The sequence below is a fragment of the Vombatus ursinus genome, unplaced genomic scaffold, assembly GCF_900497805.2.
Source record: "Vombatus ursinus unplaced genomic scaffold, bare-nosed wombat genome assembly UNPS02014832.1, whole genome shotgun sequence".
Classification (NCBI taxonomy): Eukaryota; Metazoa; Chordata; class Mammalia; order Diprotodontia; family Vombatidae; genus Vombatus; species Vombatus ursinus.
This window is the reverse complement of record NW_020954610.1, coordinates 5647103-5656597: the sequence shown is the minus strand read 5'-3', so window position 1 is coordinate 5656597 and position 9495 is coordinate 5647103. Positions and strand designations below refer to the sequence as shown.

Here is a 9495-nt window from a genome sequence, read left to right as displayed (position 1 = left end):
TAAAGAGCTTTCTCCTGATGGTTTATAGAACTTATTTCAGGATCAAATTGTTAAATTCAACCACTATGTGACTTGGAGTTTGCAGGCTTGTTGTTGTTTTTCCCCAATCATAGACAATCTGTGATTTCTTTCAATTGGAATTTCATTTTTCTATGTTTAGAAGTTCTGGGCAGTTAATCCTCTATTATTTCATTCATTATGGTATTAGGGGTTTTTGTCATATTCTTCTGGGAGATCTATGATCCTTAGGTTGATTCTGTGCATCCTTTCTTCAAGTTCAGTATGTTTTGCTTTGCAAAGGGAATATATATATTTTTAATGCTTTGTTTTTTGCTTCTTCTTCTGGGTTGTCCTTCAGTTCTACATATTAACATTCCCAATCTATTGTTCTCTCTTCCGTTTTTTTGTTGAGGCTTTCCATTGTAGATTCGGGTGTTTTTCATTCATTACTTTTGTTGTGCAGAACATACATTTTGCACTCAAAATTCTCATTCTCTTTTAAACCACTCAGAAACAGCATGTTGTGCTTCCACATTCACCTCAAATTGCTTAAGATCCTCTGTCTCATCAATAATTACATCATTTTCCTTTTTTTAAAATAGTATTTATTTATAAATGCCTGAACTTGTTTACTAGATCTGGAGGCCATATTTCCTTCTGTTCTTACTATTTTTCCTGATGATTTATCTCTTTAGGCTCAGGGTCTTTGAGTTTTCTTCTTCCCAAAATCTTTGGTACTTTTAGTCTTTTTTCCATCATTATTTTCCTTATTGCTTACTACCTGACTCCCTTCCCTCAGACTGTGCTTTCCTTGGGGGCTGAAACTCAAAATGTCTCAGCCTCCTCCCACAATGGGCATTTCATGGTTTGCCCTTTTGAGTGGTCAGAACTGACCCCAACTGGATGTTGTGCTCTTTGCTTCAGACTTGATGGAATGCTGAACAGTTAACTCCCCCCACACAATATGTTCTATCCTACTGACCTGTTCCACTCCTTCTGTTCCTCAGTTCTCTGGACCCACACCAGAAGATCAGAGCCTGACTTCCAGGATAGGCCTGCTTTCCCCAGCACCAGTGCCTCCAGTTTGCAACACTAATGCTTCCAGTTTGCAGCCCCAGGCATCCTTTTGTTCCTGAAGGGCTATGGCCAAGCTGGCAAACTTCTACAGCCTGGAGTTGAGTCTCTACAGCCCTGGAAGGAGGGAGGGCCTACCTGAGTGCAAGGGTGGGTTTTGATGTAAGTCATGTGTCCTTGGGTCTGTTAACACCGCCTCTCAGAAGATAGTGTGGAAGGTGGGGAAGGGGTGTTGAATAAGCTCAGGGTCAGTGAGTATCAGTTCTTAGGTTTGGGGGGATTTTTTACATTTTCTTTTGGATTCTGGGTATCCTAGACTATGTTGGATTTGGGGTATCCCAGACCATGGAATCAGCTGAAGTTGTTTTATCCTTGGCATAAAATTTTTATTTTGGTTTTGAGAGGTCTGAGAGGTCTTTCAGATGGGGAAGAATATTTAGTCTGCCTTTTTGTTGCTCATGTGACCTGGAAGCCTATTCATAATAGGCCAATATCACTATAATGAAAATGACAATACAACTTAAAATTATTGGATTTTTTCCTATACAAAACTACTAAGGGATTAATTTATGAAACTAGCTCAAGTAATAACAAAATTCAAAAAAGAAAAAAAAAGGTCAAGAACCCTAAAGAGAATAATGGGAAAATGTCAAGATAAAGGTAGTCAGACTTCAAACTATCTTATAAAGTGCCAACCATCAAATATACTTGTTACTCACTAGTTTAAAAATTCCTAAGTAAATTAGTGGAACAGAATAGATAATCAAGAGCCCAAAGGAACTATACATAGCAATTTAGTAGTCATTGAACCTGAGAATGACAATAACAACAACAACAAAAACCTAGTGGAAGGATTTGTTATTTGACAAGAATTGCTAGGAAAACTAAAAAGCAATTTGTCAGAATTAAGTCTATACAGCATCATATACTGTACACCTGCATAAATTTCAAATGGGTATGACCTTAATGTAAAAGGCCACAAGAAGAAAGAAAGAAAGAAAGAAAGAAAGAAGAAAAAAGGAAGGAAGACTGAAGGAGAGAGGGAAAGAAGAAGGAAGGAGGAAAGGAAGGAGAGAGGAAAGAAAGGAAGAAAGGAGGGAAAGAAGGCAGGAGGAAAAAAGATGATTGAAAAAAGTACCTTTCAAATCTGTTTTAAGGGAAAAAACATAATTGAACAAAGGATGTAGGAATTCTCATAGGAAAAAATAGATAATATTAAGCATATAAAATTAAAATTTGCATAAGAATTAATGTAACTAAAATAAGAAAAATTTCAAATAGGAAAAATCTTTGTATCAAATATTTTTGATAAAGCTCTACAATATGAAATAACTAAGGAATCTATACAAATGCAATACTAAGAGCTCTAATGGACAAATTAGGGTAAACTAGGGTACAAAAATTCCAAGCATAATCAGTTAGTAAAAAAGAATTTACCAATAAATAGGATCATAGCTTCCCCAGCTAAACTAAGATTCTGAATGAGGGGGACAGCTCTGTTTTATAGTTTTGGGGAGTACAAAACAAAGAAAAGCATTTTGTAGGCAGAGAATGAGTTATGATTGGTTAAAAGAACTTGACAACATGAATGAATGGTTACAAAGCTGAGGCATAGGGAACAATACGATTGGTTGGAAATTGAGAATGAGGGGCTAGCAACAACACTCTCCTTCCTTCCTGTGTTTAAAAAACGCTCATTGAGTCCACATGCAATGTTAGAGAGAGTGGAACAGACTTCTTTGGTTAACAAACCAGACATCCTTGAAGGATAACTTGGTGGTATAAAGAGACTAGACTAGACTCCCCAGTGTCCACCTGCATTCTTCAAGGGTAACAGATTTCCTTGACACAAGAATAAAACAACGATTAACGAAAGAAATGAATTTCTAAACTTAACTCATTACAGGTCAGCTTAATTTCTAAACTAAGTTTAGAGACAAAGAATCATGACTTAGGCAGTTACAGGACAAAATCAATTAACTTCAAATAATATCAATTTTAGAAAGACACAGAATTAATGTGATTATTTCAGAGCCATTCCCCAATAGAAAAGTGGTCAAAGGAAATGAACAAATAGCCTTCAGAAGAAATATAAGTTATCAACTATGAAAAATGTTCCAAATCACCAATAACAAGAGAAATATAAATAATTAATACAGCAGATTTCACCTCATACCCAGAAAACTGGGGAAAGAATGAACAGTCAATACTGGAAGCACTGTGTGAAGATATGTACTCTAATTACTCTTTTGTTGGATTTGTGAAATTCTCCTATCATTCAGGAAAACAATTTTGAACTTACCTAGAGAAGTGACTAAAATGTAGACTTTTTAATTCAAAGACTCTGACACTAGGCATACGACTTCAAGATGATGAGGGATTAAACAGAAAAGGAAATACCTCCATAAATAAAAATAATTATAATAACATCTTTTATGGTCACAAAAATATGGAGGCAGAGTAGATCCCCATAAACTGAGGACTGGTTTAACAAGTTTTAGTATAATATTAGTATATTTAGTCAGTAAGGTTGTGGGATTTATTTCCCCCAGCAGTACAATTAAGAAATAAGGCAGATGCCGACGAGAACCCAGAGTTGGAAATTGACAAGGTAAGAGTGATGACAGGACAACTGCATAGATAATTTTAAGTTAGAAGACTGACTAGTTTAACTGGTCGACAATGTGAAGAGGGGAAAGTAAGGGAAGAACAGGGTTGATAGATGAAGAGAACAGGGAAGGACTAGCGTTCATTAGTACCAATGGAAAGCTAATGAAGGACCTACAGCAACCATAGGAGAAGATGGCAGCACCCAGTGTATCTGGGATGCTCCAGCAGGTACGCTATTTCATCATTTCAGTGAGCAGACAATTTGCTAAACTCGTCAGGTCTCCAGTTCAAGTGTATGGTCTAGAAGGTTGATATGCTATTGCTCTTTATTCTGCTGCATCTAAGCAGAATAAACTAGACGTGGTAGAAAAGGAGTTACTCAGAGCAACAAAAGATCCCAAAATGATTGACTCTATAATGAATCCCCATATAAAGTGTTTTATTAAGATAAAAACCCTAAGTGACATAATAGCGAAAGAGAAGTTATCCCCCATCATGACCAATCTCATAAAATTGCTTGCTGAAAATGGTCAGTTAAACAATACCCCAGGAGTCATTTCAGCATTTTCTACCACGATGAGTGTACATCATGGAGAACAGTGCTCAGTTACTACTGTATCTACTTTAGATGACACAACTCTTTCAGAATTAAAAACAGTTCTGAATAGCTTTCTAAGGAGAGGTCAAGTCCTGAAAATGGAGGTTAAGACTGACCCTCAGGGCAGCTAGGTGGCGCAGTGGATAGCGCACAGGCCCTGAAGTCAGGAGGACCTGAGACCAAACATTTGACACTTGTTTAACCCTAATTGCCTAACAAAAAAAAAAAAAAAGACCCTTCAATCACGGGAGGAATGATTGTTCATATAGGAGAGAAATATGTTGATATGTCTGCAAGAACCAAGATACAGAAGCTAAGCAGGATTATGAAAGAAGCTATTTGAAAGTAACATTTTTCCACAATTCATCAATGAAACTTCCAAAAATCGTGGAAACAATAAAGTACTTGGAAAATTTTTTTAAAAAAAGCTAATGGAAAAGGGAAGACTTGGTGTTGACAAATGATTCTTGGTGTCAGTAATGGTCCCTTCCTAAATGAGCCCTGAGGGTAAGGGAAGACTGATGGAGTAGGGAGGAATTTGTGTTGTGGCTCAAAGGCTACAATGGTGCCCATAGAATGTGAAAAGATCTGGAGGAAAGCCCAGAGAAGATTGGCAATGCCCTCTATAAATGCTTAATGGAGGACAGAGGATGAGAAGCATTACTAGACTGTGCTAAAAGAATACAGCTGTGCTTCCTACAGAAAGCAGCCCTTCTCTGAAGGTTTTGCTTCCTCTTCTCTGTCTCAAGGGGCTCAACTCAATAGGATCATAGATATACAGAGAGAAGGGACATTAGAGGCTATCGGTCCTACTCCTTCATTTTACAAATGAGGAATATGAGGACCAGGGAACGTGAGTGACTTGCTCAAGATCATGCAACTAGTAAGCATTGGAGCAAGATTTGAACCACATCTTCTGACTCCAGAGCCAAGTGCCCCTTCCATGCTTCCTCTCTGTGCCTCTCAGAATCCCCAATCCGTTGCTGTAGCACCAATATGTGGACCTAACAGAATAGGCACTCCTATTGATGCCTCAACATTTCCAGGAAGAGAGTGGACAAGGCAGCCACTTAACCCCCCAGGAGACAGTACTACATGATTATGCCATTCTTCCCTTGTAATCACTGGGACCCAAAAAAGTAAGATAATAAAATAATAAATGTAAATATAATCATAATTATTGTAATTATATACACATTTGTAATAACAAATTAAACAATAACTTTGCTAATATTTCTTAGGCTAAAAGGCACAATTTTGCTAACAGATTAATTGGATTACAAGATCACAATTGGCAAAATGACAAAATCAAAATGATTTGGGGAATCTCTTCCATCTCCAGCCTCACAATTCACACACTCTCACTTATGCCTCGAATGCACTCCCTTATCATCTCTGTTTCTCAGAATCCCTTGCTTCCTTCAAATCTCAATTCAAGTGTTATCTCTTTCAAGACAATTTTCCTGATTCCCTCCACCTCCAGCTCTTAGGCTCTTTCTCCCCTACAGTTACTTTGTATTTGCATGTAATTTATATTAATCTGAATATATGTTATATCTGTCCAATAACATTTAAGCTCCCTAAGGTGAAGGACTACTTTTCCTTTAACTTTGTCTCACCAGTACCTACCACAATGGATTGCATTTAGCAGGTGTTAAACAAATGTTTATCGAATTAAACAGTCATAGGGTCTCAAGAATTTTAGAATTTGTAGCTAGAGCTTAAGAAGAGACAAACCAAAAAAATTATATAAAAGATGACCTACAATGAAATAATTATCTCAAATGAAGAAGAGACATTAATTTTTTTAGATTGAACAAATGGAAGGAATTTGTTTCTACAAGATAGATGTACTGAACTATAATAAAATATTCAGACTGATAAAATATCTAATTAAAACCACTAAAAAAATAACAAATATGACAGATAAAAATATGACATCTAAAGTACATAATGAACTTTTAAAAAGTCAGTGCTATAATTCTCCATTCACAATAAATGGTCAAAGAATATCAATAGATACTTTTCAAAAGGAAGAAACACATAGTATTGATAATTATGTGCAACAATGTTCAACTTCACCAATAATCGGTTGCAAACTTTGAGACATCATTGTAAAACCATACCACTTGCAAAAATAATTAAAAGCAATGAAATTCAATGCTAAAAAAAATTGTCAAGAAACAGGAACGCATTCATTATTTGTGGAATTGCAAGATTTTCAAATTTTTCTGGAATGCAATCTGACTGTACACAATAAAGTTTACAAAAATAATTGTGTCTTTTAGCCTAATAATTCCTTTTTTAGGTGAATACCTTGATCATATTAACTGTTATTTTTAATCTTTTTTTAAAGATGCCAGGTCAAAGACCTTTATAGCGCGTTATATGCAATAGAAAAGCTAGAACAACCAAAATATCCAATAATAGAGAAATTATTAAATAAATTGTGGTACACTAATATAATGGAATATTATAAACCAAATAAGGTGGACAAGCATGAGGAATACAGATGAATCTGGAAAGAACTGTATGAAATAATGCAAAGCAGAAAAAAACAGAAGAAGGTAGTACATATTAACTATAATCACAGAAAGAAATGTGAATGAAAGTAGAGGAGAAATAATTCTGATGGGAACTTGGAGAAAGTAAAATGGTGTTTTGATATCTCATGCATTGAAATTAATTTAAATGTAAATAGTTATTAAGCAAGTATAGTTGCTCATAATGCTTAATATTAAATCTTTAATGAAATATGTAGTATTAAGTCTCTAATAAAATATTTAGACAGGTAGGTGGCTGGTATAGATAGAGTGCTAGGCCTGAAGTCAAGAAGACCTAAGTTCAAATCTAGCCTCAGATACTTACTAGTTATGTGACCCTGGCCCAGTCACTTAATCTGTTTGCCCCAGTTTCCTCATCTGTAAAATGAGCTGGAGAAGGAAATAGCAAACCACTCTAGTATGTTTGCCAAGAGAACCCCATGGACAATACATTCCATGGGGTCACAAAGAGTCAGATACAACTGAATCAACTGAACAATTAATAAAATACTAAATTTAAAAATAAATTTTAAACTGATTTAGGGATAGGGACTGAATCTGTGATTTTAACGGTATAGAGAATTCCTAGGTGAGGAAGCTCCAATGCAGGTCACCTCTTTCTCTACAATTCAGTGTGTTTTGGAGTTACTTAGAGCAGAGGTGTCAAAATGGGCCATTGGGAAGTATATGGCCCACACTCCCACATGTGGCAGGAATAAGTTAAAATGTATTTTAAAATATTGAAATAAACAAATAAAAATACAACAAAACATAGATAACGGTAATGTGTGACTTTCTAAGTCAGTATGTGGTCCACAAGGATCCTTATGTATGTTTAGCACCAGTTTCTATTTGAGTTTGACACCAGTGACCACAGCCAAGACTTGAAATCAGGTCTTCTTAGCTTCAAAATCACCTCCCTATCCACTACCTAAATGCAAATTACAGATCAAAAAAGTGAGAGAGGTGAAGTGATTTCCCCAGCATTACAACACCAGTGGCAGAAACAACTGAAACACTGTTTCAGTCACCCAACATCAACACCAGTGAGCTGTATACTACAGACATTTCACATCCCAAAATAAAGATTAGGACATCTGGAGAAGAAGTGAATTTAGGAAACCAGAAAAAAAAACTTTCTGAATTTTAACCAAAGATATTTCCTTTTTATTCCAATTTGAATACAATATAATTTTATTTTTGAGTCAACTGTTTTACTGGATAAACGTAAAGTGAACACTTAAAATCAGATCTGTGTAGGCCAGATGCTTACATTCCACAGAGTGAATCTTTATGTGCTTAAAAAAAAATGTAGCTGAAAAAAAAAAAGAGTGACACTAATTTGAAGGTGTACAAAATACAAAGTAAGTCTTTAGAACTTCAAGGACCTGTCAATTTATCACTATGAATAGTCCTTCCCACCAAAGCACATCTGGAGCCCTCTTTACCTTAGTAGTAGCAATTTAATCAAAGAAGCAAAGATCTGCAGAAGATCAAAAAGTGATACTCTTGCTCAGGAATGATTTGTAATATTTAAACTAATGAATGTCATTGTTTGTGATGAGGCACCATTAGTATTAGAGTTTATATTCAGGCGAAACAATTTAACATTAAGATAAGGTGTTTGCATTATCAGTCCTATGAATCTAGTCCTAGAATTCTAGAAGGGGGCAGTTATGTCAGTCAAAGGTGATTTTTAAGAAAACTGGAAATGACCACTTCCCTTGTTATCTGCACACTTTTTTGTATTTAAATTTATGACTAATTAAAAATAAAATAGGCTAATTCCCTAACTCTGCCAGGGAGATTAAACTGGATGGCATATGAATAGAGTCCTTAAAAGACTTGGGAAGTGGAGTGGGGAGGAGGATATAAGAGCCTAGATCTAGAGTTGGGAGGGATCTCAGAGTCTAGGTAGACCAAACCCTTCACTTTACACATGATGAAACTGAAGCCTAGAAGATTAAATGACCTGCCTAAGGTCATACAGGTAGTAAGTGGCAGAGTTAGAGCTTGAAATCAGGTCCTCTTAGCTCCAGTCGCTTCTCCTCTCCCTACACTCAATCAGGAGGAGGCTTTGTCTTGGTAGCTGACATTCATTCTTTTCTCAACAATCTCCACCCTAAGCTCGGACCTGCTTCCCACTTTCTGTACCCAGCAGAAAATTCTCCCTCACCAGATTCACACTCAACCTCAATTTACTTTCATGCAATCTAAATAATAATGGCTTCATTTATAAAGCACATTAAGCTTTGCAAAGTACTTTATTTATTACCTCATTTCATCCTCACTACAACCCTGTGAAGTAGGTGCTATTATTATCCATATTTTACAAATAAGGAAACTGAGTTCCAGAGAGAATAAATGATTTGGCCAGGGTCAAAAAGCTAATAAATGGCTGAGGCAAAATTTGAATTCATGATTTCCTGACTCCAGGTCCAGGCTTCTATTCATAATGCCACTTACATATCTTAACATCTCTAGCTTTTAAGAATAAGTCACACAGGTCCAGCTAGGTGGCACAGTAGATAGAGCTGCAGCCTTGGAGTCAGGAGGACTTGAATTCAAATGTGACCTCAGACATTTGACACTTACTAGCTGTGTGACCTTGGGCAAGTCACTTAACCCCAACTGCCTCACCAAAAAGCAAAAAAAAAAAAGTCACACTAA

General features: G+C 36.1%; 1 pseudogene; it reads left to right on the top strand.

Moving 5' to 3' along the window:
- Window positions 1-3876: 3876 nt before the first annotated feature.
- Window positions 3877-4625, top strand: LOC114025613 (annotated as a pseudogene).
- Window positions 4626-9495: the final 4870 nt, after the last annotated feature.